Source organism: Martes martes (assembly GCF_963455335.1).
Source record: "Martes martes genome assembly, chromosome: 1".
In the NCBI taxonomy this organism is placed as follows: domain Eukaryota; kingdom Metazoa; phylum Chordata; class Mammalia; order Carnivora; family Mustelidae; genus Martes; species Martes martes.
Window position 1 is genome coordinate 178,972,125 of NC_137888.1, and position 24,959 is coordinate 178,997,083.

At 45.2% G+C, this 24,959-nt stretch overlaps 1 protein-coding gene across 2 annotated transcripts in view; it reads left to right on the top strand.

Moving 5' to 3' along the window:
- The window catches only part of FOXP1 (forkhead box P1), a 578,496-nt gene that overhangs the window by 61,795 nt on the left and 491,742 nt on the right, over nucleotides 1-24,959 (top strand). The window lies entirely within an intron of this gene.

The window sequence follows — 24,959 nt, forward strand, 5'->3', positions numbered from 1 at the left end:
AGTTTCATGCTGGGAAGTCACTCTGCACATATGCTAAGAAAATGGATATATGTTTTTGAAAAATGTGAGCTCTTTTCCATCATTGAAAAGGAATGTAAAATGATCTATTTTTCAAAAAGGTGTAGAAATTGATGAGGCAAACAGAAGTCTATGAGTGGTTCACTTACGGGTTAGCAGAGAACATGTTCTGTGTTTCAGACACTCGTAATAAGATGAAGAAACGTCCCAAGATAGTTGCAGGGATGTATGAAGTTAATAGGGAATGGTGTGTGGGGGTGTGTGCCACGTGTATGTGTGTTTTCTCTCCTCCTTTCTTCCTGGCTCTGTGTGTGTGTGTGTGTGTGTGTGTGTGTGTGTGTGTTTTATTTTTGTTTTGTTTTTTTGTTTTTCCTGTATTTCCTGTAGATGTTTGTTTCCCATTAATGTTAAATCGAACGATTGTGTGGTCACCTGCCTGGCTCTTAGTTGAAAAACCATACCCTAGGAATGTTTGGACATGTGTTTGTTGCATTTAACACAGGCTCCTTTGAGAAAGATACTGTCTTCCGCAGGGCCTGGCCACTGCATTTAGGAGAAAGTGTTTGGGCTGCTGGAGAGAACAACGCATTTGTTGATACCCTGGTGGGTCTGGTCAACACCTTCCAGAGACTCAGCCCCAGGTGCACATTCCATCGTGGAAAGCACCATTCCACAGTATCACTCTTGGTTTCACACGTTGGGGTAGACTTGGGCTTTTGACTCATTTCTCTGAGGCATCTCAAAGGTTAGTATTCTAAGCCAAAGAGTCGAATTAAATTTACCCAAATTCAGTAAGTGTAAGGATCTGTTGCATGAGACCAGAGGAACTATGGGACCGTGTTGATGGATAAACCAGGACAGAGGGGTGAATGAGGAGAGACGGGGTCCTGTAAAAAGGCCCATGACTTTTCAAGAGAATTCTAACTTTAGTAATCAGAAAGTTAGGAGGCTCTGGACCTTGGTGTCAGACATAGGAGGAGATTTATAGCAGTAGGGGCATTTGATCTGCATGGAGAGAGTAAGACCTGAAGGAGGACATCCAACCTACAAGGCTTTTAAGTGATGCTGTTCTACAGATGTTTTCTTTAAGAGCAACTTTTACCTCTCTGTCTCCCCAGCCTCTGTGTAACTCACACACTTCTCTTCCCTTGCTCTTTTATCCCCTATACTATGGTTACTTTCATATGCACAGCTACCCACCATTCTTTCTCCTCACTGTTCCCCCCATGCTTTGCATGGAGCCCAGCATTTAATAGGAGCTCAATAAACGGTGATACAATTCATTGTCAGGTCACAGAGGGAAGGAGGGTGCATTAGCTAAGGTCATGGCAGCTGCTGTAACAAATAAACCCACACATAGTTAAAGATTCAAGCTCAGCAGATGTTTTCCTACTGATTGCCAAGGCCCCTCTTCCAAGCATTGACTCAGGGGCCTGTCTCCTTCCATCTTAGGGCTCTGCCATCTTCTGCATTGGACTTACAATTTTGAAAGTTTGAAAAAAGAGCAGGGAGGATCACATAGGTGAAATTCTTACAGATCAGTCCTGGATGTAATGCACATCAGTCCCACAGATACGCCACTTAGGAGAAAAGTGTTCAGTAAGGTAAGGAGAGAGAAAGGAGCCCAAGAGTCATTTATGACTTTCCATTCTCTTGTGGGACTAGACTATAATGCCGGGAGGGCTGGGATAGGGCATATTCTTATCTTTTATGATGTTGTAAGCAAGTAATAAGAGTGGGAATATTTTTGGTTGACTGACCTTGAGCTGGAGTTTTCCCATCTGTAGAAGAATTCTGCTTGCCTAACAAGGGTAGAAATCTGGAGTCAGGGAATCTTATTGCTGCCCATGAACTGATGAGATCTTCTGGGCCAGCTGGCTGTATTAAGTTTTCTAGAGTCCTTTGAGAGATGCATGTACTCAGATAAAATGCAAAAAACAAACAAACCCTAAAAAACAAAACAAAACAAAAAACCAGTAAAGAAAAACCACTGTAAATTCTCTAGCACATTTCTCTCTGATTTCCGCAAGTGGGTCTCCATTAGGAGAATAGGTTGAGAGCTTTTCACCAGGGAGGGTTTATGATTCTACTACGAGCGTACCATTTCTTAAACAGCTAGCTACTGAGTGGGTTTGAAATTTGGAGGTCCCATCTGGTGCACATAGTAGATTTCTAGAGGAGAGGTGGTACCGTCCTCTGTGTACCAGAGGACAGCCATGTAGGTAAGATGAAACAGCCTCTGCGTGCCAGTAACAGTGGCTCCAAACACTACCCAGTAATTTCTTCTTATCTTTGCGGTCATCCACTGACGTGGTTTTCCCATTTTGCAGCTGAGGAAACTGAGACCTACAGAGGTTAAGTGACTCTTTGAAGATAATGTGGCAGCCTAAGTGGAGGAGCTGGAATTTGAACGAGGCAGCCTAGGGCAAGTGCTTTGTGCATGAGAATGTCTTGTCTTCTCTCTGATAGGAGCAACTTTAGACTTGAGGGAAAGGCAAAGCGATACCATCAACTTGCGTGGAACGCCGGCTGTTGTCTGGGAGTGATTGGACGAAAAATCGCGGTTTGATTGGGCAAGTTGTTCCAGTGGCAGTAAAATAAACACCATTTCCCTGACAATTATTGTAATAGACATTTCCCTGACAGGTAATAAAGTGGTATAGATACTCCTCGATAATATAATCCCTATTGCCAGTTTGGCTGCTAAACCCAAGAAACCCCTGGGCAGTGGCAGACAAATGTGTTCTCGCATTGTTACTTATTTAACTCCTGTCACACATGACTAGACGGCATTTTCATCATTGAAAGTGTTTGCTTATTGCCCTCTCTTTGACGCCCCGAGTCTCTATGGGCTTGGACTTGCAGATGTGTTGTGATTCTCATCTGTATTTTGCAGTGCCATGTCTTGTGTGTGTGTGTGTGTGTGTGTGTGCGCGCACGTGTGCTTTGTGATACCACCTTCAGGGTGGATTAATATTTTTAGTCAAAGTAAAACATATTTTAATTCTCTTTTCTGACTTAAACCTCTGTATTAAAAAATGGGTGAGGGGCACCTGGGTGGCTCAGTGGGTTAAAGCCTCTGTCTTTGGCTCAGGTCATGATCCCAGGGTCCTGGGATTGAGCCCCGCATTGGGCTCTCTGCTCAGCAGGGAACCTGCTTCCCTTCCTTTCTCTCCACCTGCCTCTTTGCCTGCTTGTGATCTCTGTCTGTCAAATAAATACATAAAATCTTTAAAAAAAAAATCTTAAAAAAAAATGGGTGATTTTTTTCAGCACTAACTAGCATTGCTGTCCTCATTTCCACATTGGGACACCATGTTTTTTCTCACACCAGTAATGCAGCTCTTTGAAATCCACAGAGGGTGAAATGGAGAGTACGCAGTCGGCCCTGGCCAGTGAGCCGCACTTGGCCCTGGGTAGGTATGTCGCAAATGCTTGTTCAGACACTAAAAGAGGGGTGCCTGGGTGGCTCAGTGGGTTAAAGCCTCTGCCTTCAGCTTGGGTTGTGATCCCAGGGTCCTGGGATCAAGCCCCGCATCTAGTTCTCTGCTCAGCGGGGAGCCTCCTTCCTCTTCTCTCTCTGCCTGCCTCTCTGCCTACTTGTGATCTCTGTCAAATAAATAAATAAAATCTTAAAAAAAAAAGACACTAAAAGAATGCATGAACAATAAGTGCATCTCATTCTGGTTAATTTTTTTCATTTTTCTAGAAAATAAGATAGTAGATTTCACATAGGGTCCCTGGGTAGCTCAGGACGGTGAAGCTTCTGACCCTTGGTTTCAACTCAGGTCCTGATCTCAGGGTTATGAGATAGAGCCCCACACTGGGCTCCATGCTAAGAGTGGGGCCTGCTTAAGGCCTCTCCTTCTGCCTCTCCTTCTGCCCCCACCTTGCTCACACAAGTGCTTCATCTCTCTCCCACTGTTAAAAAAAAAAAATATATATATATATATATATATATATATATACACACACACACACACACACACACACACATTTTTAAAATATGTATTCATTTATTTATTTACTTCGGGAGTGAGGTTAAGACGCAAAGTATGAGCTCATGTTGATTTTGACATAATTTCTAACTTGTACACAAGTTGCAAGAACTATACAAGGAATTTCCACACACCCTTTGGCTAGATTCACTGGTTTATATTCAGCACCATTTGTTGATTCTCTTCCTGCCTCTCTCCTTTCCCTCCTCTCAGATGGACTTTATCTCACACATGCACGCAGTTTGTGTGTTTGCACCTCCTTTTCCCAAATTGGGTGCGAGCGAGTTTGAAACCTCAGTGAGTGTCGACTCCTACGAGGCTCTTCTCTCAGGCGCTTCTCTCAGGCCCCGTCAGTCCCATCAGGAGGGCAGACGTTGACACAAGGCTGTCGTCTCCTTTTGTGAGAGGGGCGGTCAGGTCTTCTCCAGCCGTTGTTTTACCAGCTCTAGGACCTCCATTGTGCTCAGTCATCCTGTGTTACGAGTTTGTGTTTAGCAAACATCCAACTACATAAAATCTCTGATAGCATTTCCAGTGAGCTGCACTGGCCAGCCCTCTAACCCGTTCTCCCAGCGGCAGACAGAATAGTCACGAAGCGTGGGAGACACGGGGTGTCCTGATCCTTCATTCCTTCCTTGAAAAAAGACTGTCTTTAGTGGTGGTGGTGGTGGTGGTGTTTTTTTTTTCTGGCAGTTTTCCTTAGTAATCAATCCTGGGTCTCAGCCCCCCAGCAGCAGAAATATTTTCCTTGCATTGACTCAGCGGAGGTGAGGGAGGTGGCATGTGGAGGAAGTGCCCACTGGTGTTCCGTGTGTCCTACCTGAGTGACTGTTTCTCTCTCCTGTGGCGTTCCGGTGCAGAAGTCGCGTTTTTCTGCCGTACTCTTCTCCTTCCTCCTCCCTACACTTCTTTAATTTCACAATGGGAATTTGCAGTAATGTTGGATTGGCTCTGGCAAAGGCATTTTGATGACCCCTGTATCGGATCATTATAGTAACTAATAAAAGCTTGAAAGTGACTGTCACTCCGCAAGCATGATTCCAATGACTTGGGGCGAGCTCAGCTGTATAAATACGTGTTTTTGTTTTTTTTTTCTGGTTGCTGTGTAAATTTTGATCAAAGGGAAATGCGTATACCATTTAGTTGAATGTTTCTTTTGAATTTAATCACATCTGAGTGTAAAACAATAAGCAGAAATAAAATGGCATTGGAGATGGGAGCTTAACGTTTGGAGAGACTGGGCATGTCGGGCTGCATGAAAGCTTTCCAGACCCGCACGCTGCGGGGCATTCCAGTGAGATGCAGAAGGCCGGGGAATAGGTGGCAGGGGCACTAAGGTCGTGGCCGTGTATCCAGCCAAAAGGCAGGGTCCCAGGCCTGATGTTACAAGAGGAAGTAGAGTTGCCAGCTTGTACTGAGGGCCATGAAGCTCTGTCCTCAGATTCCCAAAGTGAACTTTTGGAGTTAAAAGAAAACTTCAGTCCATTTATGCTGTTGAATTAAAATTTTGACTTCTAGGAAAAAAAAATAGTAATTTTGACATTTTCTTTTGAAGTTGCCCGCTGTGGATCTAATTAATTTTTATTCAATTACAGTTTTGCTCGTTTGAACCGTGTTTTTCTCATCTTAGGGCTGGGCATCTTGTTAGCAAGTGGAATGGAGCATTGAAAGGAGGGTGAGACGGCCGACTGTGTTAGCCCCTTACAGGGAGCAGAGTGCGGGAAGTGAATTCAGGGGCTGTGACTGCACCCCAGGCGTGAGAGTGGGGCTCCTTGCCTGGGTGCCTGCCATGTGCAGGACGCAGACCTGTGGTATCGGTGCCGTGTCTTTGGTGAGTGTAGACACGTTCATATTTCTTTCTTGCATCTCGGAGGCAAGGACAACACCCCCTGACCAGCAGGGAAGACCGTGTGCTCAGAGTATCTGCTCCTCTGGAGCCCGTCACCCATCCGGTCATTCGTTCAACAGGTGCTCACTCAGTGGCTGTTTCGTGCCTGCCGCTGTTCAGGGATGCGGAATACGTCAGTGAGTGAAACAGTCTCACCCCCGTGGATGCTCGTATTCTGGAGGGAGGGGATGGAGACAGAGGGACATCAGAAGTACATCGTGTAGCATGTCAGAAAGTGCGTGCAGGGGAGGAGAAAGCAGGGTTTCACAGTGTTGCGGGATGAGAGGGTGTTGTGTTATACTTCTAGATTTTGTGGTCTGGTACGTCTCCTTGAAGATGCTCTTTGAGCAAAGACTTGAAAGGAGGTAAGGGAGTTAGTCCTGTAGAAGACTGCAAGCAGAGGAACCCTTTAAGGCCAAGGTCCTTTGGTGTACGGGGCATGTCCTACAAGACTGGGGGACAGTCAGGAGGCTGATGTGACTAGGGGGGTGAGCCAGGAGGAGTATGGTGGGAGACGGACTCTGAGAGCTAACTGGGTCCTCACCGGGAAAGGATTTGCCTTGCCCCTGAGGGTCCTGGTGCTACTGGAGGTATGGACCCCTGATGCGGGTTTACACAAGATCCTTGGCTGCTGTGTTGAGAATAGACTCTGGGTGGGGGCGGGGCTAAAGAGAGAGGCAGGGAGAACTCTGAGGAAAGTGTATAATCCGGAGGGAAGGTGCTGGTGGCCATGATCAGGAAGTTGGTATTGAAGGGAGGGAGCTGTGGTTAGATTTTAGATCTATTCTGAAGGCAGGTTCCATGGGCTTTCCTAATGGAATCCGTGCAGGACTTGAGAGAAAGATAGGAGACGAGATTGACTTAGAGAGCAGTGGCCCGAGCATGACTAGAAGGGTTATAGCTGCCATCAGTTGTGACGGGCAGGGATCAAAATGTATGTGAAGGCTGTTTCTGGGAAGATCAAGTTCTGGATGTGTTGCCTCTGGTGTATCCAGACATCCCAGAGGACGTGTCATGGAGGCAGGTAGATAACCAGGACTGGGGCTGAGGAAAAAAATGTGAGCTGGGCCAGGAGCCTGGGGAAGCTGGAAATGCGTGGTAACTTCTGCCCATGCGGATTGTTTTCACGTCCCCCTAAAACTCACCTACTGGTTACTGAGGGATCCTCCTCTGCGCTGCTAATCCCCCATGATCTCTGTTCAGGAGATGCTCAGTTTAGCTCCGGAAGGTGATGTTTTCTTGGTGTTAGGTGTTAGCTCTTGGGCTTTGCAGGGCCGGGGTGCTGGTTCCACGCACTCAGAGGGAGCTGTCAGAGTCCGAGAAAGCCTGAGATGAATGCAGACTTGGAGATTGTCTTTCTCATCCCTCACTGCGGGAGGAGGTGCGGGTACCGGGGTGTGGGGCAGCGTGGAAACCGGAATCCGACTTGGCTGACTCCCCGTCCCGTTCTCTTTCTGCTCTGCTGAGCAGGGAGCAGCTCCTGTTTGAAGAGGCATTCAGAACATGGATGATGCGGTGCTCTGGCCTCTCCCATCCATTTATCCATCTTCTATCACCTGGGAAAAGCTGGATTGCATTCTGGAAAGAAGACTGCTGCTGCTTTTCTGCTTTTCTTGAGTGTTTATCAACAGGGGCAAAGGGGCGTCTCCACGAACATTCATAGGATGCTTTTGGTCACAAAATAAAAAGGTCAAAGTCAGGGAAGGTTAAGTTTTCATTTTCTGGTGGGGATTTCTTCCTCTCCGTGCCTCTGGTAGAGGCAGGATGTAGCTCTTTCGGCTTTCTGCTTTGCCTGTAGGGCGTGTCTTCTCTTGGTTCTTATCCTGAGAGGGGGCCTAGGCTGTGCTGTCCATCCCCAGCTGAGATAAAAGGCCATGCAGGGCCCCGGTGCGTGACCCTGCCTTTAGCCAGGACCTCTCTCCTCTCTCTAAAGCACCACTGGGAGGCAATATAGCACAGTCTGAACTAGATTCAGGTCCTGCTTCTTCACTTAATTAGTATGTGACCTTGAGCACATTACTGAACATCTCTGAGCCACAGTTGCCTTATTTGTAAAAGATAACGTTCCCACATCGGAGATCTGTTGTGAGAAGCCAAGCGAGAAAAATGTATGTCAAGGGCCAGACACTGCACTTGGCACATAGTAAGTGTTGAATTAATGAAGCTATTATTATCACCATCGTGGCTGGCATTTCCTCCGATTCCTACCTGCGGCTCAGGCCAGTTTTGTTAAGATTAATTTAGTTTCCAAAAAAGATGTGCTAATTGGATTATTACATTTTCATGCGTTTATATTTATATATACACGCAGAGCTTTGAAATCTACACATGTATATATTTATCCATTCAAGTCTCTCTTTTAAAAATCTGTAAGAATTATATTTTTGAGTCATTGAACCATGATGAAATTGTTTTTCACAAAAAGATTTGCTATAAGTGATCATTATGTAGGCCATCAAGATGGAGAGTGTTGTACAAATGGAAGTTAGAAGAAACACCCAGAAAGAAGCCTGATGTTCATGCAGGGCCACTGCATGAACATATTTTTATAATCTGGGGATTTTTATAATCTGGGGATTTAAAAACATTGGCACTTGCCTGCATTGTTTAGGGCTGGATGGCACAGACAAGGCTGTTTTGGGGTTGGGATAAATATTTTTTTGATTAGTGCTACAACTTGTAGACTTGTAATCACGAGTGACTTATCAGCAGCTTTTCAAAATCTGACATTCCACACGGAATGCCCCAGTGAAGGAAAGTCGGCGCTCTGTGAATGCTTTTACAGTCGAATTCCACACACATGAATTATGACAAGTGAGGCGACCACTCTGTGGTTTGTTGTGTCTGCTCTGGTTCCTACTTTTAAAGTTGCAGTTGCGTTTGGTCATTTGAAGCTTATTTTCACAGTCTGGCCGAGCCAGCAGGGTCCCGGGGCTCCGTAGGGGACATAAACCGCCAGCCTTTCAGTTAGAAGGCTCAGTAGATAAGCATTTCAAGACTGCATTGCATCATACAGAGGGACTCAGGGGCTGATTTAACATACACTATTTGACTTAATTTAGATATTAATGGAAAGAAAAGCCTTTTATTATCACCCAAGGAAAGAACTGCCAAACATTGTGAGGCTCAGCTGAAATATTAGAACGGATGTACGGAGTGCGAGTATATTTCACTGCCTTACAGAATGGGGTGTTTAATAATAGTGGTTTCTTTAAATTTAGCATATGTATCTTAGATATTTGCACTCTGTAAATTATATGCTGTGGTCCAAGAAACTCCCATTTCTGTGTGTGTTTTTTAAAAATTTGTTTTAATGAAGTATGTACTGATTTTTAAAAAATGAATTTCAACTGTGATTTATGTTTATTTCATGAGCCCAGATTGGGGAGTCCGTGCCAAGAATGAACACTTTCCATCCTGTCTTTTGAGATACATAAATGTGAGCAGTAGTGGGGTCTGCTGACCTGATGGGCCCCAGCTCTGTGGGGCGTTTCCCTCAGTAGGCACCAGCCTGCTGTGTGGATCCGGCGTCCGGCAGGAGTAGGGTGGGGACCTGTAGCCCCGGGAAGAAGGCACCCATGGGGGTCTGGGAGGAGACTCGGCCGCATTGCTGCATCTTTATGCCTGTGTCTTCCACGAGACCTGTACCCACTCAGATCGCCAAGGCACGAGATCAGCTGAGCTCCAATTTGATGTGCACTCCTGTTTTTCCAGGACGTGGGGAGCTGTTATGGGCCGAATTATGCCCCCCCCAATTCATATGTTGACACCCTAACCCCCAGCATCTGAGACTGTGACCCTCTGTGCAGATAGGGTGTTTCTGGTGTTAATTAAAGTAAAATGAGATGATTAAGGCGGACCATAGTCCCATGGGAGTGGTGTCCTCAGAAGGAAATGAGATCAGGACACAGATACACAGAGGAAGGCCTTGACAGGTGCAAGAGAGGTCTCAGAAGAAACCAGCCCTGCTGACACATTGATCTCGGACTTCCAGCCTCTGGAATGAAGAGAAAACAAAGGTTTGTCCTTCAAACCACTGAATCTGTGATACTTGGTGCTGGCAGCCTGAGCAGACAAATACCCAAGCAAATCAGAATCTACAGGAGAGCGTGTGTCATGTGGAAAAGTGTTTTCCATATAATAATATATAATAATATATAATACATAATATATATATCATATATATTATATATATAATATATAATATTCCATATAATAATATGATATTTAAATATGGAAAACAACAGTCAGAAAACCTTCAGTGGGAAGAAAAGCTGTAGGATTGACCAGATCCACGCGGTGAGCGGAGTCGTATGAGTGGGTGCCGAAGCCGGAACGCGACGACCGGTTATTGCCTTAGATGGGTCACGGGGCAAAGGTCTCACGGACATTACCTCTTTCAGTTCCTACCACAGTCCTTTGAGGTAGGATTGTTATCACCAACTTTAGGGAAACTGAGGCAATAAGACATCTGTGGGATTTCATATCAGCAGGGTAGGAGCCGGGGCTCAAAGCTGCAAAGTCTTGCTCCAGGCCTGTCCACGTTGCTGCTTTGCCAGTTTGGGGAGATTGGGGCCCCAGGAAGGGTATTTGTTGGATATATCATTATTATTAATTAAAATATATTGGGGCACACTACCCTTGGACGCGGTTTGGTCCTGCCTCCAGAAAGAGGCAATAAAATGTATGGAGTGTGGCGAAGATGGTCACTGGTAATAATAATAACCAGGACTATTACAGGGTACTTAGTGGGTGTGAGTCCCGGTCTCAGTAAGCCCTATACATACTGCCTGTTTCTTCTTGAAGCAGCCCGGAGCAGTTTTCCCGGAGCTTCCAAGGGGCCTCACACCCAGAGCATCACACCCCAGCCCCGGAACCCCTCACCACTGCCTCAACAGGCCTGGAACTTGCGCTGCATGGCATCTGTCATAAGGAAGGAAAAGAGGATGGCTGACGTCTGGGTTTTGAAAACAGGAAAAACTTTCTCCCTTTTCCCCTTATTACAAGAGGGATTTATGATAAATGTAAAACATTTTGAAACCAACTCAAGGGGCGCCTGGGTGGCTCAGTGGGTTAAGCCTCTGCCTTTGTCTCAGCTCATGATCGCAGGGTCCTGGGATCGAGCCCCACAATGGGCTCTCTGCTCAGCAGGGAGTCTGCTTCCCCCTCCCTCTCTGCCTGCCTCTCTGCCTACTTGTGATCTCTCTGTGTCAGATAAATAAATAAAATCTTTAAAAAAAAAGGCTGCAAAACAAAAACAAATAAAAACAGCAAAACAACAACAAAAAATATTTAAAACCAACTCAAAGCAAAAATAAATAAAACTCACCTGGAGTCCCATCCCCTAATGAGAATTACTGCTAGTGCTTTCTGTGTGTCTTTGTAGTCTTTTTACTTGGAAATATACTTTCAGTGACTGCAAATATATTAATATTTTCATGAGCAGCAACCTTAGTTAGAAAAGAGCAAGAACTTTGGAATGAGACTTGGGTTTAAATCACAGCATTCCACTTAGTAGCTACCTGACTTTGAACAAGTTATTTAATTTTTTTGTCCTTAAAGTAGGATAATAAACAGATAAAACTTACTTCGGTGGGGTTTACAGTAACCCAGTGTATGTAATGTACTCTTTTGTAGCAACTGGCACACGATAAATATACAAACCATAACTTTAAAAAGAATCCGTTTTTGAAACATGTCTTTGTTACTTAGCAACGTATCCTTCAACAAACATTTGGTGCGCAGGTATGATTGGGATCATGTTTCCTTCTATGTCCTTGTCTGTTTTGACAACCCTTCTTAATGTCTGCATAGTATTTCATCAGTACGAATCCCTATGGTGCTTCATTTCCACTGGACATTTATTTTCCCCAGCTTTAAGCGCTATTGGCAATGCTGTTCTGTGTTTCTTTGCAACCTTGTCACAGAATTTTCCCCAGTGATCTCTGTTGCATTGGTATCAATTCCAAACGACTAGGGGATGGACAGGAATGGCATGGTTTTACGGCTGTTGAACCACTACCAAATCATCCCCCGCGAAGGCTGTGATCACTTACCCTGAACCCAGCTGTGCACCAGAGTGCCCGTTTCTTTCTTTTTTTTAAATTCCCTGTGCTGTACTTTTCACCTCCTTGACTTCTGTTTGTGAGTTTTTGATGTCATATTAGGTTGATGGACACAAAAGAAAAATGGGGCATAATTATGCCCTGTGGGTCACTGACTCAAATCTGGCATCATAAAGGATGAGCAGTGGCTCTGAGAATTGAGAGAGAGACTGTTTGGACAGCGGTGTTCGGTTCACTGTGTGGCCCAACAGCAGCTGTCCCATCAGGTGCCCTTGCCATGGGCCAAGTATTGGGTGCATGCTTTCAACCTGTGTAATTTAATCTTAACAGCAGAGCTTTGGGCTGGGGACACTTGAGGAGTCTTTTTAGCTCCGTTTTATAGATGTAGAAACAGAGGCTTAGAGAAGATAAGTGATTGGTCCAAAATCACGAATTAGCTTACTCTGGCAGAGCTGGGAGTTGAAGGCAGGTGCTCAGACTGTGGTTCGTGTTCTTGTCCTGGGGTATTCGAACTGGAGATGGACACAAGAGCCAGCATGGAAACCAAATGGGAGGTGAACATGGCGGCTGGCTGGTGTTGGGAGAACCCCACAGCATTTCTAGCTCGTTGGAATAGAAGGCAGGGCTTTGACAGACACAGGGAAGTGGGGACGAAGAGCCAGTGTGGAAAACGTGAATATTCAGATTATAACTATGGGGCCATGGAAACTGTGGCTGGAGATCTGCCAAGAGGTGTAATAACACCACTTACTCTGTTTTAAGGCTTACATGCATTATTCTACTTAATCCTGAAACCACCCCATGACGTAGGAACTGTCACTGCCCCCCAGTTTACTGCTAAGGAAACTGAGGCCCGGAGAGCCTGAATAACTCGGTGCCGGAGTTATCGTAGCCAGATTCTGATGCTCTGGGCCAAAGGAGACCAGGAACTAGAACTCCGTGGAGAGTTTGCAACCTGGGATGTATTTGTTGGAAATGATTTCTCTCAGCTTTTGAACTTGGTAGCAATTATTGCCTGCTGAATTCAGCTAGCAATTAATTGTGCACTCCCCGTGACACAACTCTCATTTAAATCCTGTGTTGTTATTTAACTTCTCCTGCTGGGAAGACAACTATGCCTGGATGTCCCTCCTCTCAAACTCCACACATGTGTAGCACAGTTAAGCAGAGCCAGGCTCAGTAAATGTTTGAAGTTCACTTGAGGAATCTCCTTGGTAGACTCTGGACAGGTGCCTTCCCCGGAAGGGAAGGGTTTGGGAAGGAAGGTGGCGACAGCGCCCAGGTTTGTGTGTCAGAAGGAAATTGAAAGAACACATAGGAGACCGAGAGAGCACTAGAACGAGTCCCTTTTGCATGGGCGGTCAGAGGACCAGATGGGTGCCTCCATGGCCCAACTCAGCCCTTCTCTGTTCTCAGTGGGGGCACCTCACACACCTTCCAGGCCTCACTTGGTCCATGCTGTCATCTTTCCTGGGATCTGCCTGACTGCCAGCAGGAGGCCAAGGGCCTTAACGTGTAGGTACTCCCAGTAGGATTCTAACCCTTGTGTTCCATTTGGGGTTTATCTTGGGAGCTATTTCAAATGTGCTCACGTTTCCCATTTGAGCTGTTGGAAGAGTGGTCCTCTAGTCTTGGGTACCATTAGGTGGGAGACGTGGCTTTGAGAGACACATGGCTCTATCACTTACTAACTGCGGCTTTGGGGAAAGGTTGCAGCTTCTTTGAGCCTCGGTGTCCTCCTTTGTAAGATGGTAGCACTTAGTGGTGGCACTCTTGGAAAGCTTATAAGAGATTGGGCACAAATGCTCAGTACCAAGTGCTGGGCACACAGTCAGGGCTCCATACACGCTGGCTGGTCTTAGAACTGGAAGCCGTCAGGAGAATATCCAAAGGCCTCCCAGTCTGTTGAGCCACCAGGGTGAAAGGCCAATGTGTTCCTTCTTTTCTTGTATTTACAACAGACATTTCACCACTTTGACACTCTGACACTTTTCCTTGATGATTTGGTCCTAATCATCAGCTCTTCTGCTCTCCTGAGACTTTTCTAAACCACGTCATTCCACGCCCTGGAATGTGCACTTCTCTCTTGAAAGGAAATGTGGCCATCGGATGTTGGACGGCTCTGAGTCTGGTTGTTTTCTTCTTATATACTCACCATCCTGATCAGTTATGTGCGTGCGTGCATGCACACTTGTGTGTGTGTGTTTGAAACTGTGAGAATTGTCTGGAAGTTCTTCAGTCATTTCATTAGTCATTTAACTTTTTTGGTTTTTAAGATTGAAGACAAATTTCTTGGAGGCAGTGGGTCAGATGGACGTGGCTGGTGGGGAAACCAGATCCCCGCTGAGTCAGCTGTCTGTTCAGACAACTAAAAGCTGAAGTATGCTTGATGACGAGTCCCTGGCCAACGTCACATTACCTCAGCATTTCATTTCTGCTCCTGAGTTGTGGGAACTTGGATGCCTTTGTGGGTTGTTCAGAAGCACTCCCAAGTATTGAATGGATTTGAGTTTTGAAGCCCGGAGTTGTTGGTTATCTCCTGATGCGGTGTTTTTCGATCTGAGGCCAAGGCATAAAATTGTGACATAGTATTGCTCAAAAAGGTAGGATTCACTGCCAGTAATTTACAGGAAGGGAAACCTAGGCTCTGAGACACTCACCGACTTGTAAAAGGTCTCCAGCAGTTGGTGGCCAAGCTGGGACAGCGTTTGATCTTCCTACTAATTCATCATGCAGAAGCCACCCTCCTGGGCCTTGTCCTTCTGCTAAAACTATCTGAGAAGCTGTTGATTTTGGTTCCCTGACCCGGATTGGAAAGAAGATTTGAATGTCAGGGATGGTCGTTGCCTCACAACGCCCTCCTGGCCTTCTCCTCCTGAGACCCAATCTGACGTATCCCCGAAGCGTGTTAAAACCTTGGAGGTCTGTTCAGTGTGCGTGTTCTCTGTTTCTCTGTATTGTGTACATCATCCATCTTGGATGGATGAGGTGCCGTAAGGGGTCGCTCTGTGTTCTAACGTCATCCTCTCCCTACAGCACCATACATGATGAAATAATCATGCTTAGTGAATGAGGATGTTTATCTTATTATGGTACCACAACCTTGACGGTTTTGCCTTTGTTTTTTAACTTCTTTAACTTGGGCATGAGTTTAGAAGATGATTTGAGGGTATGTGGGGATATAATTTGTTTCAACAAAGAATTTGGCCTCTTTGTTTTTATTCCTTTAAGTAATTTGTAATTAACCTCAAAGGCTGTGGTAAGATGGCTTTTCTTTCTAGTTGGAATATGGGGACACAGAATTCTCTAGAAGAGAGAGTTGGCTCGACTGCTGTGGAACTTGATGTTTCATCCCACAGAGTGACTCTTGTAAACAGCACTTCAAAATCCTTCTTCAAGACCATTGGCTCTCTCAAAAAATATTTTCTTTTTCCCCTCCCTTAACTCTCATTATTTTTTTCTCTTTTTCAATAACGGAGGACTTTTCCTCTTTATAGTTGAAGCTGCTAGCTTTTTCTTAATTTCGAAGCAGGCAAAAGTCATCCCAGAGAACAAGTCTCAGAAAAATTGCACTTGATCCTGTGACCTAGTTGGTTTCTTCATTCTTTGAAAAGCTATTTTATTACCCCCCCCCCAATATCAGTTGTGTATGCTGATTATTTAACCTTAACTTTTCACAGGAAGTATAGATCCTTTAGCAAGACAAGCTCTGGTGTCCTCGCAGGTGGCTTCCCATGGAAGGCTTGAATTCGCTGCTTCCTCCTTACAGGGGGATCTGCCATTGTAGTGTTTTCTCATTAGGAACATCATCCCTATGAATGTGATTTGCATTCTCATCCAGTGGAGAGGCTTTGCTTACCCACAGTGCATCTCAAGCTTTTGAACAGATCCATGGGGCTCGTGTCTCTGGTGAAGGTGAAATAATATAATTTGTTTATCACCTTGAGTTGTTTACCATGGATTGTCAAAAATATGTTTTGAATTTAAAAGTGTGAAAAACAAGTGTGCTAGCTATCAAAAAAGCTCTCCCCTCAAAGTAAACATATTTATAGAGCAAGACTCAAAACAAAATACTTGATCGTGATAAGCCCAGCCAATGAAAAGAAAGTAAACATGTTTACCACAAAAGCCTTATAAAGAGCCCAGATGGCACCCAGCTCTCTGTTCTCTTGACTGTTCTTCCAGGGAGCTACTGAGGCTCCCCTGGGCCTCAGAGACAGAGATGCCATTTGCCTTACCAGCAGAAGGCCAACCTCGTACAAGCCCCACCCACTTAGCTTAGCCTGACTTGCCAGTGGGATTGGAACATTAGTCTTCTGAGCCATTGAATGGAAGGTGTTGGTGAAATTGAACTTGGAGTTTCCATGGTTCTTAAGCAGATACTTGTCACAGATTGGGTGCCAAGTAGGCTTATGGGGACTCTTCCTGGCTCCCTGAAAGGGCCCCAGATAAACACCACATGTCCGAACCTTCCGTCCCAGACACTATAGTGTGGGCATTGAGGATATAAAACGTCAGTCATTCCCAGCCCCTGCCTCACCCTGCTTATTCTGGTGAAGAAACCAAATAGCTTGAATAAGAAGCTGGTAGAAAAGATAAGGGCATCCTGAGTGATGCAGGGCATTTTGGGATACTGAGTTTTATGGCGTGAGCCTTAGATGGTGTAAAAGAGAGGGACTTTAGAAAGGGAATGTTGGGTGGTGAGGAGTTTTAGACTTGAGGTGGCAGTGGCTTGCCTCAGTACAGTCCAGGAGCAAGTTCAGGAGAAATGACCCAGTGAGAGGTGGCCCAGTGGGAAATTGTTCCTGAATTTCATCACTGAAGGTCTTAGAGGTGGAGCAGTTTCTAAAGGATGTTGAGATCCAAGTTTGGGCCATGCCCTCAAGTATAGAGGAAGTTGTAGTGGTCCATTAGCACTTAATGAGCCCTTACTGAATATGGGCAAATATTATGTCAATTTTCAGGTATAACTTGCCCAGAGTTGCAGCTGGTAAGTGGCATAGCTAGGATGGGACATATGTGGTCTGTTCCACAACCTGTGTTTTAAGCTGTGGCACTGTACAGTTTCTCAAAGGCTTTGGACACTTTCAGGGTAAAGAAGTTAAGATAACCAGATGTGTATTCACTCATTGAAAAGTTTTTTTTTTTTTTTAATTAAATTTTTTATTTATTTTCAGCGTAACAGTATTCATTGTTTTTTTACCACACCCAGTGCTCCATGCAATCTGTGCCCTCCCCAATACCCACCACCTGGTTCCCCCACCCTCCCACCCCCTGCCCTGTTTTTTTGTTTTTTTTCTTTTGAGTGACTTGTTTGTATCAGGCCTTATGTAAACATTAGCCAGGCTGTTGGAAGGACTATCTTCATGACTATTGAGGTTGCTAGAAGTGGCCAAATTGGAAGGATCTAGACAGAAATTTGGAACCAGAAACTAAAATATCTGAAAAGGTATGGAAGAGTGTCCTTGACACTTAGAATTAAAGACCATATGGCTGGGCTGGGAAAAATGGTTCCCTCTCATGTCGTCATGAGAAGAAGGGTTTTGAGGCGGCTAGGTGGCTCTGTCGGTTAAGCACCCAACTCTTGGTTTCAGCTCAGGTCATGATCTCAGGGTTGTGAGATCCAGCCCCACGTTGAGCTCTGTGCTAGGCATGGAGCCTGCTTCAGATTCTCTCTGTCTCCTTTTGTACCACCCTCCCCCTGCCTTAGTGGCATGTGTGCTTTCCCACACGTGTGCTCTCTGACTCTAATTTTAAAAAAAGGTTTTTGAAGGGTGAAGGAATAAGAGTGGAGAGGGATGATGGTTTTTTTCTTTCAGGCAGATGATGGGCAAGGTGGGCTATTAGCAGAGCAGTACCTTGGTTCTAAGAAAGGGACTTGGTTGCCTGAAGTCCTGAGATGTTGAGAAGAGGGCTTTGGGAAAAGTTGAGAAGAGTATCTTTAAGGAAAAAGGAAAGTTTCTGGATATTTGATGATGTTGGTAAAGGAGGGCAGTGGGAAGAAGTGAGCATTGGAGCCAAGGTGAAGGATGAGTGGAGTTCCTCCAGTACAGAAAGGGGATTCTGGGGTTGCAGAAGGTAGCAGGATACTTAAGGAGTCCCTTACCCTTGGAGAGGGGGTTCTGGAAGTAACTCATCTTCCATGGCAGTGTTCAGATGTAAGCTAGGCTGCTTCTTGGGGAGACATGGCAAGGGGACAGATAGAAGCCACAGGAAGACGACCCTCCAGGTTTTAAATGGATTGTTAAGATTTTTAGTGGAGAAAGAACAATAAACAAACACAGAAAGTTTCTGGTTGAGCCTCAGTGAACTGGAAAAGTGATTACATGGAAACCATGTTCCCCATGTGTTCTAATTAATCTAGTGGGTTTACTTAAAAGCTTGTTTTTGAGCATAGATACCAACAAGTCCTCTGATGCGTTGAAAGAGATCTTGCTAGTGAAAGTTAAGCAAGAGCACAGTCGTTATCGCTAGAGAATTTAATTGAAGTGAAATCAGGTGGGCTTGCTGAAGCCAAGGATGTTGGTGTAGTTGACCCATTTGGTTAAATTTGGTCCATTTTTACTAGAACCTTAGAACTTAAGTCTTCTGACAGAAGCTTCTTTAGGGTACGTTTGAGGTGATTATTGTTTTAAAAACAGAAGTATTTTTTTTTAAAGATTTTATTTATTTATTTGACAGAGACGACAAGTAGGCAGAGAGACAGGTTGAGAGAGAGGAGGAAGCAGGCTCCCCGCTGAGCAGAGAGCCCGATGCGGGGCTCGATCCCAAGGCCCTGGGATCATGACCTGAGCCGAAGGCAGAGGCTTTAACCCACTGAGCCACCCAGGTTCCTCAAACCAGAAGTATTATTTGTTCTTCTTTTCTGAGCCTTATTAATTGAGGCAGATTGGCATTTTATTTGTGAGCTGACAGCACACACCTCTTTTTTTTTTAAATTTTTAAATTTTTTTTTTTTTTTTTTTGCAGCCGGTATGCTTTTTGAACTGGGTTCAGCATTGTCAGAAAGTTACTCCTGGGAGCTGATGATGGAGTCTGCTCCACCCACTTCTGTTCTCTTTCTATTTTGGTGCCATTTGCCACAAAAGAAACTAAGTTAATAAATTAGAGAAGGACTGAAGCTCTCACAAATGCTCTCCTTCCCATCAGGTTGTGTAACTGATGGGACAAAGCGGGCCCGCACTTCCTGTAGCACATGGAACCTGAAGGAACATCCGTGGGAACTGCCCAAGTTGGCCTTGGCCTTGGGGCTCCTGGGTCTTCTGACCAATCAGAAAAGTAAACACATACATTTATGGATGTATACATTCATATGTACATTTCTGTATGGGTGTGCATTCATAGGAACGTCCATTTGTGTGTGTACGTGTGTCTATGTACATAGAGACATGCGTGTTTACATTATGTGGCTATATGAAATTCCAGGTTTAGCAGTCTAAAACCAAGGGGTGGGGGGAATCCAGTGTTGAATTTGAGTTTTGTGTTGGGGTCCCCTTGGGAAAAAGGGGGCTTTTCCCTCTTCTGGGCCTGGAAGGCCTGGAGAAGTACAGGTAGTGGTTACTGGAATGTGGAGACTGCATCTTTGTGGAGAGGTCTCCCTGGCAGGAGCTGTGACCTTTCCCAGAGGGACTCTGTCAACTTGCATTGCCGGCAAGGAAGCCCGGCTGGAAATGCCGCATCTTCTCCATCCTCCGAAGAGGAGACCTCCGTTGGCTGGGAAGCCAGAAGGCAAGGGTGCCTGTTGATATCGTCCACACGGGGCAGCCTTCCAGGGCACAGAGCAGGGTGGGCGTGGGGATGTTGTGCAAAGGATCTGGAGAGGCACGAGGAAAGCCATGCACTGGATTTTGTTCTTTGAACTTCTTTGGGGTTGACACTGCCATATTCACTCAGATAACCCATGGGAGAGGTCCGGGTGGCAGAGCGGTTCCCAGGTCTTCAGGCTGACCGGGAGGCATCTGACTCTCCAACAGGGGTACTGAAAGTGTGGTGCCGACCCCAATAGCACCAGCTTCACTTGGGAGATTTCTAGAAATTCTCAGGCCCTACCCTGGGCTTCCTGAATTAGGCACACCGGCGGAAGGCCCCAGCCACCTGTGTTTTATTAGCCCTCCTGGGGATGCGAGTGCTTGTTCAAGCTGGAGAACCCCTGCGGGATGTCTGGCCGTGTTGGATGGTCAGCAGATGATGAGAGTTTGCCGAGATGGCCGCTGGGAGCTTGCTTGGAAATGCTAGGGCAGGAGTTTGTGGTGTGTATCAACCCACTGTTTTGCACTCCCCAGACTTCCAGTCCCTCCTTTTTTAGGAGGTTTCTTAGGATGCCAGAGAAATGGAATAATGCGTTACAGTTAGGCCACGGGTGCTAATAGCTAATGCCGTTTGTGCCTTTAACTTCCAAGTTGTCCTCAGCCATACAAGGAAGTACCAGGCCGGGCCCTAGACTTTCGGAGGTTGTTTTTGAAAAGCAGATGCAAATGCAGCCTGCGAGCTTGTTGTTTTCCCGGTGCCTGGCAGTGTTTGGTAAACAACTTGATTGCTAGGTCTTGGCCTCAGGGAACCACAGCTGCTCTCCCCAGCTCCCTGCAGACTTTTGTACCGAGCAAGGATTGCTTCAGGGAAAAATAAACAGGGGAGAACAAAACAAGTAAACACCAGGGTTGTTTTGTGGCTGTCTCTACCTGTTTTCCTGGAGCTGTTTTGCAACCACAGGCCCTGGGCTTTGGTTCCTCTACTTAAAAAAAAAAAAAACAAACCAACCAAGACAGGACCCCGTGGTGTGCCTGGCCTCTTTCAGCACGGGGACCTGAGGAGTCTGGGTCGCAGCCACTGCCAGAATATATGCATTTTTAAATATGTAAATGGGAAAGGGAGCAAGCTTCATTCTTTCTAATGACCCCCAAGATGGTAATCTGGTTTTTCGAATCTCTAGGAAAACAGATTGAATATGGCACAATTAATATTTCAGCACTTCTAGGCTTTTCTCTAAAATAATGTAATGGGCTTTTAATTTATTGCAGCTCCCGATTAGTAGGGTTGAGGCAGGGCTGCTGCTGACCCCGGAGCCAGAAGCCAGGGTGCTCTTCTGGGGCACCAGCGAAGGGGAAGACAGCAAAGTCCTGTGACCTCCTGGAGCTGAGCCCCGGCTCCCTGAATTCTTGGCCCTGAGGAGGTGGAGAGCGTGGCAAGGACCCAGCCTCATCCTGATTACCTGGGGGCAGCTGGCCGAAATGCAGATTCCTTGGCCCTGACTCTTTGGACTGGGCGTGGGGGCAGGAATATGCATTTCATGCCCGTGCCCCTGGGTGGCACACTCAGGTTTGCAGAGCAAGGCCTTGGTGGTGGGGAGTGCCGCCCTGTAAATAAGGACCTGGGCTAGGGGACATGTGATGTGCTGCCAGACGTTTAAGTTTATTTTTATGTAAGAAATGTTATTTTTGTTTTTGAGACACGCTCATCATTTTGATGCATTTATTTTTCATTGACTCATGGGTTCGTTATTTTGGCTCCCCCTTTCTTCTTAAGTCAGAGAAATCATTTTCTTTTGGCCTGAAATACATCTTTCTGAATGTCCCTGTAGAGAGGTGATGAACTTCTGTTTGTCTGAAAAGATCTTTATTTCATCCTCATTTTTGAAAGGTATCTTTTTTTTCTGGGTATACAATTCTAGGTAGACTGTTTCTGCCTCTGGGTAGTTTTCTGGGTAATTTATTTGGATATCTGTCTTCTCTTCTGTTTTTCTTTTTTCTTTCTTTTTTTTAAATTTTTAGATTTTTAAAAATTTCAGGGGCTACATTTTTTAGTTTCTGGAGTTTGGAGTTTGGTTAGAGTTACAGAGCTTATATCATATATATATATGTGTGTGTATATATATGTATGTATTGTATGTAGTGTGTATGTGTGTATGTAGAATGTACTTAATAGGACATATATTCTAAATACATATAAAAACTACAGTATATCTTGTTTACATAGTATTTTGGTTAGATCTACAGAGCTCGTATTTTATAGCATTTAAAGGTATATATACATATATACGTATTACATAAATGTATGAATTCTAGTGTATGTGTATTTATATGTATGTATTTTATAGATATGTATTGCAGATACATATAAGAATTATAGTATGTATTATTTATATAGTAGTTTGGTTAGAGTTGTAGAGCTTAATGGAGATAGAATTCAGTTCTGGGTCTCTTGGACCCTTAAAACATAAAAAAAAAAAAACCAAAAAAACCCCCAAATTATTCCACAAACTGTAATGGTAGTTGTTTTTTTGTTTTTGTTTTTGTTTGTTTTTAGTTTATTTATTTTATTTTTTATTATTTTTAAAAAAGATTTTATTTATTTATTTGACAGAGAGCGAGAGAGATCACGAGTGGTCAGAGAGGCAGGCAGAGAGAGAGGGGGAAGCAGGCTTCCTGCTGAGCAGAGAGCCCAATGCGGGACTCGATCCCAGGACCCTGAGATGATGACCCAAGCCAAAGGCAGAGGCTTACCCCACTGAGCTGCCCAGGCACCCTAGGTTTTAGTGCAGGTTTATTTATTTATTTATTTATTTATTTATTTTAAAGTGGGCTTCACATCTAGCGTGGGGCTCAGACTCACAACTGGTGAGATCAGGATCTGAGCCGAGATCAAGAGTTGGATGCCCAACAGACTGAGCCACCCAGGGGCCCCATGGTTTTTTATTCTCACCTGTGCCTGGTAACTTCCATGTTTTAGGATATCAAGCAAGACAGCACTAATGAATATACCCTTAGAGCACTGTTTGCCCAGCCTGTGTCTTAGGTAGGAACCTGCTTCTTCTTCAAGCATAAATGAAAAGAAAAGCTCCACGATCTCTCCCATTAGCCCTCCCTCCTCTCTGCTGTTTCTTGGGGTGACTTGCCTTCTCCTCCCCACCTCCAAGCCTCTGAATTTGACATTCTGGTTTTGTGAAATGCCTTTTCCGCTGCATCTTCCAGTTCCTTCTAAAACTTGCTCAAGATGATTCCTCTGGAATGCCCTTACTTGTCTAGATACCTACTCTGTTTTTCTGTGTTCAGCTGTACAGCTTTTCTGTGCTTCGGAATCCCTCTAGACTCACAGGCATGGCGTCACTTCAGCAGTCATTTGGCGTAGGACTTGGAGGTTTGTTCTTTCTCTCCTTTCTCTCTCTCCTTTCCCCTTCCCTCCCTTTCCCTTTCCTTTCCTTTTTCATGGGTGCTGTTAAAAGATTAGCTGCTATCTTTGAAAAATTATGAAATTTCACCAAACAGTAACCTAGATCACTGCCTTCCTTCATACAGCTGAAGCTCTTGAAGCCCAGGACTTCTGTTCCGCTCTGGCAACACTTGGCTTGTGGCGGGCCCTGGCTGCCCTCTTTAAGATGAAAAATTTGTCCAGTTTGCGTCCTCGCGCCTCGCCCCCTGTTCTTTACACCTGGCCTGTTGTGTTCACTTGCATTGTCTGCCTGGTCGTTGTGGGGGGGGCCTCGGCTTTCCCTGTGTGAAGCAGGAAGCTCAAGATCAGGGAGACTGATTATTTTCTACAAGACCCTCCAGCGAGCTTGAGTCAGAAGGGTGTCTAGTACAAGGTAGGCACTCAAAATGTTTCTCTTACTGTATTGGCTGGAAAAATACAGAGTGCTCATGAGTGCCCACTTTGTGGAGTCAAAGCCCTGCTACTGTGTGATCTTGGCCAAGTTACAAAGACTCTGCCTGCGTTTTCTTATCTGCTTACTAAGCTTATAACATTGTCTACCAGGAACTTTGTTGTAAGAATAGAAGTAAATGAAATTAACAGTTGTAAAATACTTAAAACCATATCCAGCACATAGTGGGTTTTCAGTCCTTAGCAATTACATTTTTGTAGGCTGCTGAAGAATGAATTCTGTTCAGTTGTTGATTCATTTGTTGATCTGGTGAATCTGTCTGGAGTGCCCGCCATGAGCCAGGCATTTTTCTAAAGTTTTGGAGTAGAGTGATAAATAAAACAGAGAAGTCCCCTTATCTTGTGGGGCTTAGATTCAAGTGGGGAAGACCAGTGAATAAATGAGAAAAAAGTTTATAGATTACAACCAAAGCTCTGGAGAAAGCAAATAGGATGATTTCACTGAGAGTAACCAGGGATCTAGCCTAAGTAGGTAGGCAGGGCAGCCTTCTTGAAGTGGCCTTTGCCCCTAAGACCCAGTGATGAGAAAGAGCCATTTGTGTAAGGAGTGAGCTCAGGGCATTTCAGGTAGCGGGAGAAGCTAGTGCTCCGGCCCTGAGACAGAAGAACACAGCTTGCTTGAAATGGAAAGGAGACCACTGTAACTTGTAGTTGGGGATTGGGTTGGTGGCTGGAAGTGGCAGAGAAGTAGAAAGTGACCAATTTGCAGGGCCTTGTAGGCCACAGAGAGAAGTTTGGTTTTTATGCTAAAGATGGTAAACAGTCTCAGCCCATTTCTTTTTTGCTGCGTGACTCCAAGTTGTGCTTGTACACACAAATGTTTGAGAAACACTCAGGTGCGATACATTTGGGCAGACGGCCACAGTAGTTGGAGCTGTCCTTTGTGGAGAGAAATGGAAGCCTTCCATGGGCACCCAAGGGGTGCTGTCAGCCACCGAGGGGGGGGCAGCTCACCAGGGTCGGGCAGTGGTGCCAGGGTGAGAATTCTTCTGTGCATGAGCCAAGCCTTCTGCCTGTAGCACATCTTCGGCGTTGACGGCAGATTGACGTAAGAATGGTACGTGATAAAAATCTTTTTGATCAGGAATTTTTAAAGAAGAAGCAAATAGTTTAGCTTATGTGGAATAAGTATTCTTTATCGAAAACCCCAACAAAGCTAAGCAATGGAAGGGATGGGGGAACATCAGTTACTGCCCTGACCTTGTCCATGAAGTAGCTGGAATCCTGAGATATTAAATAGCTTTCCTGGGTCCACACAGCTGATGGCGAGATCAGGTCCAGCATTCAGGCTTTTCCACTGGGACCACCTGCCCATGACAAGGTATGTTCCCTCTT